We start from the raw sequence: 9,040 nt of genomic DNA on the forward strand, positions 1-9,040 counted from the left end.
CTCCTCAAGCACCGACTCCTCTGCGACGAGCCCGCCACCCTCGACGAGCTACTCATCATCGCCGACAAATACGCCACTGCCGACTCCTCCATGAGGACCGAGCTCCGAGTGGACGCCTCGGGGAAGGTAGTCGCCCCGGCTCCCAAGCAGCCGGCTGGCGACTCAAACCGGCGCCCCTACCAGAACGACCACAAGCGCAAGGGCCCCATGCCGACTTCCTCCAGTCGGCAGGTGGCCACAATTGAAGACGAGCAGCCGGAAGAGCGGCCTGCTCCCAAGAAGAAGGGAGGCCGGCCGCCCTGGCAGCCGTCCTTCTCCTACGAACAAGCACTCGATGCCCCCTGCAAGTTCCACAGCGGCGCGAAGCCGTCCAACCATACAACACGGAAATGCCACTGGCTCACCCGCATCACCAAGGGCGAAGGGATCGTGCCGCCTCCGCCTCCCGGCCCGCCGCCTCCAGCTCCCCAGCAGCCGGCGGCCCGGCCGGCATTCGGCACCATCCAAGACGAGTTCCCCGAAGCGCACGACACCTACGTCGTCTTTACGAGTCAAGTCGACGACAAGCGCAGCCGACGCCGGCAACACCAAGAAGTAAACGCAGTCGCCTCTAGCACCGCCGAGTTCATGCATTGGTCGGAAAAGCCCATCAGCTGGAGCCAGGCCGACCACCCAGAGGTGATGCCTTCGCCTGGCTCCTATGCTATGGTCTTGGACGTCACCCTTGCGACGGAGAGGCGAGCTGCCAGATTTTCCCGCGTCCTGATAGACGGCGGAAGCAGTATCAACATACTGTACCGCGACACCATGGACAAGCTGAACATCAAAGCAAAGCAGCTCGTGCCGAGCCGCACTGTCTTCCATGGTATCGTACCCGGCCTATCTTGCTCTCCAATCGGCAAGATCAAAATGGATGTTCTCTTCGGAGACAAAGATCACTTCCGCCGGGAAGCAATATGGTTCGAGGTGGTGGACCTGGAGAGCCCCTATCATGCACTACTTGGCCGACCTGCCTTGGCCAAGTTCATGGCTGTGCCCCACTATGCCTACCTGAAGATGAAGATGCCGAGCTCGAAGGGGATCATCACGGTAGCCGGCGACTACAAGAAGTCCATCGAGTGTGCCACGGCCAGCAGCCGGCTGGCCGAGTCCCTCGTGGTGGCGGAAGAGAAGAAGATGCTGGAACGGGTTGTGGCCATGGCCGGCAAGCAGCCGACCTTGTCCCCCAACCCCAAGGACTGTGATGCGCAGGGCTCCTTCCAGCCTACAAAAGAGACGAAGAAGATACCTCTAGACCCGGAGCACCCGGAGAGGTTCGCCGTGATTGGGGTGAACTTGGACAGAAAATAGGAAGGCGAGCTCGCCGACTTCCTCCGTGAGAATCGAGACATCTTTGCATGGTCCCCAAAGGACATGCCGGGTGTCCCGAAGGATTTCGCCGAGCACAAATTACATGTCCGATCTGATGCGAAGCCGGTCAAGCAACCCCTCCGCCGACTATCAGAAGAGAAGCGAAGAATCGTGGGAGAAGAGATAGCCCGGCTCCTTGCAGCCGGCTTCATCATGGAAGTGTTCTTTCCAGAATGGCTTGCCAATCCAGTTCTGGTTTTGAAGAAGAATAACAAGTGGCGCATGTGCATAGACTACACGAGTCTGAACAAGGCCTGCCCAAAGGATCCGTTTGCTTTGCCACGGATTGACCAAGTAATAGACTCTACAGCCGGATGCGAGCTGTTGTGTTTTTTGGATGCATACTCAGGGTATCATCAGATCAAGTTGGACCCAGCTGACCGCCTGAAGACTGCCTTCATCACACCCTTTGGAGCTTTCTGCTACCTGACAATGACATTCGGCTTGAGAAACGCTGGTGCCACTTTTCAGTGTTGCATGCAAAAATGTCTCTTGAAACAACTCGGCAGAAATGCCCACGTCTACGTAGACGACATTGTGGTGAAGACAGAGAAGCGCGGTACCTTGCTGGAAGACCTGAAGGAAACATTTGCCAACTTGCGCCGATTCCAGATCAAGCTCAACCCCGAGAAGTGCGTGTTCGGAGTGCCAGCCGGCCAGCTGCTCGGCTTCCTGGTCTCCGAACGCGGCATTGAGTGCAACCCTGTCAAGATCAAGGCCATCGAGAGGATGGAGATACCCACCAAGCTGCGAGATGTGCAGAAGTTCACTGGCTGCTTAGCCTCCCTGAACCGTTTTATCAGCCGACTAGGAGAGAAGGCTCTCCCCCTGTACCGACTCATGAAGAAGTCCACTCACTTTGAGTGGAATGATCAAGCCGACCAAGCCTTCCATGAGTTGAAGAAAATGTTGACCACTCCGCCTGTCCTGGCCGCACCAACTGAGAAGGAGCCCATGCTCCTCTACATCGCCGCGACAAGCCGAGTCGTCAGCACTGTTGTTGTGGTCCAGCGCCCGGAGGAAGGCCGAGCCCAGCTGGTCCAGAGGCCGGTCTACTATCTCAGCAAAGTACTATCCAGCTCAAAGCAAAACTACCCGCACTACCAGAAGATGTGCTATGGGGTGTACTTCGCTGCCAAGAAATTGAAGCCCTACTTCCAAGAGCACCCCATCACGGTCGTGTGCACTGCCCCGCTCGCCGAGATCATAGGCAGCCGGGATGCATCTGGCCGGGTGGCCAAATGGGCCATTGCCTTGGCGCCCTACACGATCTTCTATCAACCCCGCACCGCCATCAAGTCGCAAGCATTGGCCGATTTCCTCGTCGACTGGGCCGAGACCCAGTACCTACCGCCGGCTCCCAACTCCACCCATTGGCGGATGCACTTTGACGGGTCCAAGATGCGCACCGGCTTGGGAGCCAGCATCGTCCTCACCTCTCCCAAAGGCGACAAGCTCAAGTACACGCTGCAGATCCACTTCGCCGCCTCCAACAACGTGGCCGAGTACGAGGCGCTCGTACATGGGCTCCGGCTAGCCAAAGAGCTCGGCATACGCCGGATCCTGTGCTACGGCGACTCCGACTTAGTGGTCCAGCAATCATCTGACGATTGGGACGCCAAGGACGCGAACATGGCGAGCTACCGCTTCCTCGTCCAGCAGATGAGCGGACACTTCGAAGGGTGCGAGTTCCTTCACGTGCCAAGGGCCGACAACGACCAAGCAGATGCCCTAGCACGGATCGGCTCCACCCGACAAGCCATACCGACTGGCGTCTCCCTCCAGCGCCTCCTCAAGTCGTCCATCAAGCCGTCTCCAGAGTCGGATTCCATCTTCGTACCGCCTGCGCCAGAAACAGCCGGATCCGGCTCAAGAAATCCCGCAGGCGGCACGGGGACTTCGACGACTGCCCCGGGAACCGACGTAGTCGCACCCGGCCCAGGGACCTCAGAGCCCGGCCCGGGGACTGCAGCAGTCGCCCCGGGGACTGCAACGATGCAAGAAGTGGTGGTCGACCCCAACGCAACACCCAACCCACCCACCCGAGTCATGGTGGCCACGATAACAGCAGAAGAAGTCACAGCTCCCTCATGGGCCCAGCCCATCCTCAAGTTCCTAGTCAGCAGAGAGCTGCCGACTGATGAGATCGCAGCAAGACTAGTGCAACGACGAGCCGCAGCATACACAATAATCAACAGGGAGCTGGTGAAGCGCAGCGTTACTGGAGTCTTCCAGCGTTGCGTCGAGCCAGAAAAAGGAGTGGCAATCCTCAAAGACATCCACCAAGGCGAATGCGGCCACCACGCCGCCTCAAGATCCCTCGTGGCCAAGGCTTTCCGCCATGGGTTCTTTTGGCCGACTGCCTTGGAGGATGCTAAAGAAATAGTCAAGACCTGCAGAGGATGTCAAGTCTTCAGTTCCAAACAACACCTGCCGGCTTCTGCCCTCAAGACCATTCCCCTCACCTGGCCTTTCGCCGTCTGGGGACTGGACATGGTGGGCCCTTTCAAGACGGCCCGCGGTGGCATGACACACCTGCTCGTTGCGGTGGACAAGTTCACAAAGTGGATCGAAGCCAAGCCCATCAAGAAGCTGAACGGGCCGACTGCCGTGACATTCATCACCGACATCACTACTCGGTACGGCGTGCCGCACAGCATCATCACCGACAACGGCACGAACTTCGCCAAAGGCGCACTGGCACGTTTCTGCGCGACACAGGGCATCCGACTGGACTTAGCGTCCGTTGCCCACCCGCAGTCAAACGGCCAGGTCGAGCGAGCAAATGGACTTATCCTCTCCGGCATCAAGCCCCGACTGGTTGTACCACTGGAGCGATCGGCCGGCTGCTGGCTCGAAGAGCTGCCGGCTGTCCTCTGGAGTCTGCGAACTACACCCAACAAGTCAACCGGCTTCACTCCATTCTTCCTTGTGTACGGTGCCGAGGCTGTCATCCCAACAGACATCGAGTTCGACTCGCCTCGGATCACCATGTACACGGAGGAGGAAGCCAAAGAAGCAAGAGAAGACGGCGTCGACCTACTGGAAGAAGGCCGGCTGTTAGCCCTCAGCCGGTCCGCCATCTACCAGCAAGGCCTGCGCTGCTACTACAACCGCAAGGTCAAGCCAAGATCCTTCCAAGAGGGCGACCTTGTGCTCCGGCTGATCCAGCGAACAGCCGGCCAGCACAAGCTCTCGGCCCCTTGGGAAGGCCCCTTCGTCGTCAGCAAGGCACTCGGCAACGACTCCTACTACTTGATCGACGCGCAAAAGCCAAGAGCACGCAAGAGAGACGACTCCGGCAAGGAGTCGGAGCGACCATGGAACGCAAACCTCCTAAGACGATTTTACAGCTGAAAAGCAGTAGGTATCACGTTACCCCTTTTTGTATTAAGTTACAAACCAACAGGCCCCCCGAACAGTACTCGGGGACTGCCTTTTATTTATCTATGGATGACGAGTGTCATATCCATGAATGTCTTATTACATTTTGAATTCTTGTCCGGCACCGGGTCCGACTAGTCGGCCCGAGGACTGGCCGCCTTAAGCTATATTACAAGTTCTTCCCGAAGTCAGCAAAGTAGTGCGCCGGCTCCCCAGTCCTCTCTTGTTGAAAGTCGCAGCTCAAAGAACTGACTGTCCGACTAGCAAGAGAGAAGACAGAAAGGACGCCCACACGAAATCGGCTAAGGAACAACTAACCTATATAGCAAAAAGACGGCCTCCATATATGCCTTCCGTCTGTCACAGCAGCCGGCTGGCCGGATTCCTAAAAACTTAGCTTAAGTCCGACCGAGCTAAAAGTACTTCCCCCTCCCCAATCGGCCCGGCACTCCCCGGCTACAGATTGCAGAGCAACTGTTTGACTAGGGAGATGGCAACCAAGGGAGGGCGGCAAAGGAACAAAGCAGAAGGACAAAAAGCAAAAGTATAAGGAAAGACCGATTGCATAACTTATATACATAAAAGCCCCCGATAGGCGGCAACAGACTTGAGTTTCAATACACCCAGTGGGTGGAACTGCGCAGACTTAACCAAAAACATTGTTCAAGAGTAACAAGACAGGAAACAAAAGAAAGAAGACAAAGGCGCGAAGGCCGAGTTGGTCGGTGAAGGCAGCTCGCCGGCTGAAGGAGTGGCCGCCTAGCTGGTCCCGGCTTGACCGCCTCCCGCAACAGGAGACGCACTCGCACGCAGCGTAGTGCTGGAGGCGCGGTCAGGCTGGCCGGCTGCTCCACCAGCCGGCTCGACGTCTTCACCCTCCTCCTCCTCCTCTTCGCCCTCGTCGCTGGAGTCGATCTCCTCCGCCGAGTCCTCGCCGTGCGCCGGGTCCAGCCCGAACCAATCTTCCGGCTGGGCGACTCCATTGTCGTCCACCTCGGGGGCGAAGATGTTGGTGTCGGTGTAGTCGGCGATCGCCGAAGCTCGCCGAATGATGGCCGGCCGGGCCGGCTCCAGCTCCGCGTCGGCTTGCTGCCGCCAGGTGGCCAGCTGGTCCAGATTCAGGCCTGGGTACCAGGCCTTGACGAACTCCAGCGCCCGCCCGGCGCCGGAGCGAGCCGCTGACGCCTTCCAAGCCTCGAAGCGCCCGACGGCCACCTCCAGCCAGTCGGCGGTAAGGCTGGGAGTGCGCGGGATCGCTTGGCCGGGCCAGAGGGCGGCCAAGACCTGCGACCCGGCACGCTGAAGCCGGCGGAGCAGCCTGTGAGCCGGCTGGATACGAGCCTGGATCGCCAGGAGCTGCTCCTCCAGCGAGCGGCCGGCAGTCGGCGAAATCTCGAAGCCGGCTCGCCTCTTCTCCTGGCGACAAGCTTCGATGGCCTGGTTGGCGGCAGTGGAATAGCCGGGGAAGTACTCTGCGCAGAAAAGAAAAGAAGAACCCCAAGTCAGAAAAACAAGTCAAAATGACAGATGGCAAGAAAGGACGAAGGGGTAGACGACTTACCGTCAACCAGATCCTCAATCTGGCCATAGCCGGAGACCAGAGTCTGCCTGGCGTCGTTCCAGGCGACCGCCTCCGTCTCGAACTCGGCCTGGAGGGCGGCTTCGCGGTCCTGCGCGGCCTTCAGCGCCGCCTTGTGGCTTTCCTCCTGGTCGGCCAGCTTCTTGACCAGGCGATCGCGCTCCTGCACCAAGGCGGCAAGCTCCGCGTCCTTGGCACGAAGAGCAGTCTGGGACTCCCCCAGCTGTGCCCTCAGACTGGCGTTGGCCGCTGCAGAGATAGAAGAATAAGAAGAACGATGAGAAAACATCAAGGAAGATCCGAGCCGACTGCTCAGCAGTCGGCCCGAATCTCGGGGACTACACCCAGTGGGTGCGCTGACGCGCCCCCACATGAGATAGAGATCAAGTCACATACCTCGGCTTTCAGTGAGATCGGCGGTCTTCTGCGTCAGCTCCCGAGCCTGGGAGTTGAAGGCGGCCGCTCGGAGGTTGTGATAATCCTGCAAGATGGACAGAAGATCGACGTGAGAACGAAAGCAACGACGAGAAATCATCAAGGAAGATCCGAGCCGACTGCTCAGCAGTCGGCCCGAATCTCGGGGACTACACCCAGTGGGTGCGCTGACGCGCCCCCACGAGAGAAATCAAGAAGAAAATGAGAATACTAACCCGGATGGCAGCCCGCGTGGCAAGGAACTCGTCGGTGAACTGCCGCAGCGCCGCGGCTTGGCCCTGGAGCCGGGTCCGGACGTCTTGCGCGGCGATGTTCACTACGGCCGACCCTCCGCCTGGCGTCCACCCGGAGGTAGCGCTGGCCGCCTCCGCGTCTTGGGCCGACGAGCTGGAGCCCACGGCCGGCCGTGGCTCTGACGCCGCCTTCTGCGGCTCCGACGCGACCATCCCTGCACGCCGGCTTGGCGGAACCCGGACCGCCACCGCAGCTCCCGCGGCCGGCTCGCCTTCCGCCGACTGTGCGGGCGCAGGCTCGGTCTGACCGCCGTGGGCCGCCCTGGTCGGAGGAGTCGGCCCCGGCGCCTCCCTCACGAAGATGACGTCGTCACCGCTCCCGCCCAGACCCGGCTGGGAACCGCTGGCTCCCCCTGGCGAGGAATCCGCGTTCCCGGGCGCCATGGCGCGCAGGGGGGTGACCATCAAGGCCTCCCCTGCCGCCGCTTCGGCCTCGGCCTCTGCCTGGGCCTTGGCTGCGGCCTCGGCGAGCGCCTTCGCCGCCTCCTCGTCCCGAGCTGCCTGGGCGGCGGCTGCCTTCCGTGCCTCCGCCTCCCGCGCTTCCCACTCCTCCCGCGCCTCCCGCGCGTTCCTTTCCGTCGCCTCCAGGAGGGCGGCGCGGGGATCCACGCGGCGGGCGGTGCTCCCAGAGCCCCCCGGCGACTCGACAACGGAGCCGGCGGCCGCCCGCTCGAGTGACAGTGGAGCTCTGATCAAAGAAAAGAAGACAAAGGTTCAGAAGACCACCCAAGAAAAGAAAGAAGGAGAATACACAGAAAGAAAGAAAGCTTACGCTGACACAGCCTGCGGCTGCTTCACCACTTTGCGGAAGCGAGCCGCCTTCGCGGCCGCTTCTTCCCGCCTGGTGGCCGCCGCCCCACCCCTCGGCTTCTTCGTCCGGCTACCGAACATGCCCTGGGTGGCGCAACGTTTCTGGCCTCTACCCCGAGCAGGCTGCGCGCCGGGGGAGCCCGCGCCGCGTCCGGAGGCCGGCTGACGGGGCGGGACGACTTCGGCTTCGTCCTCGTCCGGCCAATCATCGAAGGTCGCGGAGAGCCCGGCGCCGCCTGCTTCGCCGCCGGCTTGGCCACCAGCCGGCTCGGCGGCTTCCTCCATGTAGACCGCCCCCAGATCGGGGTCCTCCTGGTCGTGCTCGGTCCGGTCGGGGACGAAGCGGCGCTCCACGTCCGCCCCGCTGGCCGGCCGAAGCAGAGGACTCTGTCGAAAGAGCGAACCGACTGAGTCAGAGTCGGCCCGGAGGAACTCGGCCACAAAGAGAAAAAGAGAAGGGGAGTGTACCGTAGGCGGAGGATTGGCGCGGCTGTATGGCTCCTTGCCGAATTGCCAGTCATCGGGAAGCTGGCAGTTGGCGAGGTAGTTCACCATGTCGGCCGCGTCGGCCCGCGGCATCTCCATGGTGCACATCCGGCTCGGGTCGAGCTGGCCGCTCATCTGACAGATCAGATGAGGCCGGCTCTGGAGCGGAAGGACCCGGCGTGTGACGAACGCGGCCAGGAGGTCGGGCCCCGTCAGGCCCTCCGTCTGGACCATCACCCGCAGGCGGGCGATGGCGGCGTTTCCTCCCTGCGACAGCGTCACCGCCCGGAAGGACCACTGGGGCAGCCTCCCCGCCGGCGGGCCGGCTACGTAAGCCGGCAGGTTGACGTAGTCGCCCCGTGGAGCGATGTTCCGCACGTAGAAGTATGATTTCTGCCACTTCTTCACCGATTGGATCAGCGTGATGACGGGGAAGGGGTTGTCGGCGCCCGATCTCCGCGACGTGATGAAGGCGCCAGTGTGGGCCGGCACGCCCTGGCTGCGCGTACCCAGCTTCGACTGGAAGAACTCCCCCCAGAGTTCCAGGGTGGGGAGGACACCGAGATAGCCCTCGCACAGGGTGACGAAGGCCGACAGCAGCACCACCGCGTTGGGGGTGAGGTGGTGCGGCTGGAGCTGATAG

The sequence above is a fragment of the Triticum aestivum genome, chromosome 7D (assembly GCF_018294505.1).
Source record: "Triticum aestivum cultivar Chinese Spring chromosome 7D, IWGSC CS RefSeq v2.1, whole genome shotgun sequence".
In the NCBI taxonomy this organism is placed as follows: Eukaryota; Viridiplantae; Streptophyta; class Magnoliopsida; order Poales; family Poaceae; genus Triticum; species Triticum aestivum.